Source organism: Heloderma suspectum, chromosome 10, assembly GCF_057233095.1.
Source record: "Heloderma suspectum isolate Gila_16-S chromosome 10, 16-S_ref, whole genome shotgun sequence".
NCBI classification, from domain to species: Eukaryota; Metazoa; Chordata; class Lepidosauria; order Squamata; family Helodermatidae; genus Heloderma; species Heloderma suspectum.
This window is the reverse complement of record NC_139467.1, coordinates 993,791-996,189: the sequence shown is the minus strand read 5'-3', so window position 1 is coordinate 996,189 and position 2,399 is coordinate 993,791.

Below are 2,399 nucleotides of genomic sequence, written 5' to 3'. Positions count from 1 at the left end.
CCCCAACCGCCCCCCTCCCACCAGGAAGTATGTTCTGTGAAGCGATTTTTACTGGTGCAGAGAACCTGCCCGTGGGGCCCTGCATGGGCCAAATCACAGCAAAGTGGATTCCTTTTTAAAAAATCCGGTACTCCTCGATTCACTTTTCCTTCTGTTGTCATGGAAACACAGCCCAGGTGTTGGCTGGGCCTTGGGGTTCCGGCAGAAACAAAGTAGATCCCAGAAGCCTTAAATCTGTCCACCCATGAAACAGAGGGCTCTCTGTAAAGTAGGCCACAAGGCCACCTCCCATCTGAATACATTCAGCTGTGTCTTGGGCCTAGCTACCATCCCAAGCCTCCTCTGTTCCTCCTGGTGGGGTGGGGTGGGGTGGGGTGGGGGGGGAGGGGGGGCATTTCCAGCAGGAGTCCTCAGCACCCCCTGAAGCTGGGAAGGAAGCAGCAGGAGAGTCAAGTCATGCGAGGCTACAGTGCCAGGAGTAGCTAGACTGGAGGTGCCCTGGACCACCCTAAGGGACTGGAGGGCATAACAAGCTTCTTTTGGCTGCCTCCCAGGTTGTCTCTTGAGGGGGCCAGGAAGAGAAACGCAGGGGGGACTGCTACCTGTCCCTCCAAGCCCCTCCAAAAGTGGGAAGTGTGTGCCATGGCCCAGATACTGGAAGGAAAGTGTGGGAGTGGCCCCAATTTTGCATAAATGTTTCCATCTCCAGGATCTTAATGCAGCAGGTGGGCTGGTTGCCCCCTTGCTTGGATTGACTCCACAGACTCTCTGGGGCTGCAGGCCGAACAGCACCTTTCACTCAACATGAGCGCAAGGTGATGCACAAAGTCATGCACGCTGGGGTGGCAGGTGGGCTGGGTCTCTGTTGGCTGTGAACACCCAGGAGAGAGATCGTGGGGTCATAGAGCAAAATTTTATTATTCGGGTTTAGAAATTATTGGGACAGAGACTAAAAATTAAACAGAAAGTATCAACAGGGACACCATGTATAGGTGTTTCTGTGTAAATGCGAGAAGCCTCGGAACCAAAATGGGAGAGTTGGAGTGCCTGGTTTTAAAGGAGAACCTGGATACAGAAACCTGGTGGAGCGGAGAGAACCAGTGGGATATGGTCATCTCTGGATATGAACCTTATAAGAAGGAGAGGGAAGGGCGTACTGGAGGTGTTGCTCTGTATGTCAAAGAGGGCATAGTGTTGAGTGGACTAGAACACCGAAAAGGGGCAGACTCTTCTACAGAAGTGCTGTCGGTGACCATACCGGGCACCAAAACTAATTTAGTACTAGGAGCATGCTATTGTCCACCAGACCAGAAGGCTCAGGGTGACCTTGAGACAGACAACGAAATCAGGGAGGCCTCCAAACGAGGAAGTGTTATAATAATGGGTGACTTCAATTACCCCCAGATTGACAAGATAAATGCACGTCCCAGTTACAACAACGAGGTTAACTTTCTTGATGCCCTAAATGACTGTGCCCTAGAAAAGTTGGTCATGGAACCAACCAGAGGGGAGGAGACACTATATTAAATCCTAAGCAGTGTTGCCCAGGACCTAGTATGAGATGTTATTGTTGTTGAACCAACTGGAAACAGTGACCACAGTGCTATCAGATTATATATAATATAATATAATATAATATAATATAATATAATATAATGAAAATTCCCCAGGAAGTCCAACACAGTCACATTTGACTTCAAAAGAAGAAACTTCTCTAAAATGAGAGTACTAGTAAAAAAGAAGTTGAAAGGAGGAGCCAAGACAGTTACATCCCTTCAAACTGCTTGAAAGTTACTCAAAACCACTATAATAAAATCTCAGCTAGAATGTATACCACAGGTTAGGAAAGGTAGCACCAAGTCCAAGAGGCCACCAGCATGGTTAACAAGCAGGGCTAAGGAAGCTATTAGAGAAAAGAGAGCTTCCTTCAGAAAATGGAAGTCTTGCCAAAGGGAGGAAAACAAAAGGGAGCACAAGCTTGCAGAGCTGATGCAAGCAGACAATAAGAGATGCAAAAAAGCATTTTGAGGAGCATATCACTAACAATATCAAGGCCAACATTAAAGGATTATTTAAAAAAATCAGAAACAGGAAACCAGCTATGAGGCAGTTGGACTGTTGGATGACAATGGAGTTAAAGGAGTACTGGAGGAGGACCAGGGATTGCAGAGAAGCTTTATGAATTATTCTCATCTGTCTTCACTGCAGAAGATCTTATGTTGCGAAGACCCGTGGACTCACAAGGTATGTTGTCTCCCGGGAGGACGGATTAGAGACGTGACTGAAAGGTTGCCTGCACTCATTAAGCCCACTGACAGGTACCCCTTTCTTCTCATCCATGTGGAAACAAATGGTACCGCCAAGTGGAGCTACGAAGAGATCACGTCAGACTTGGAAGC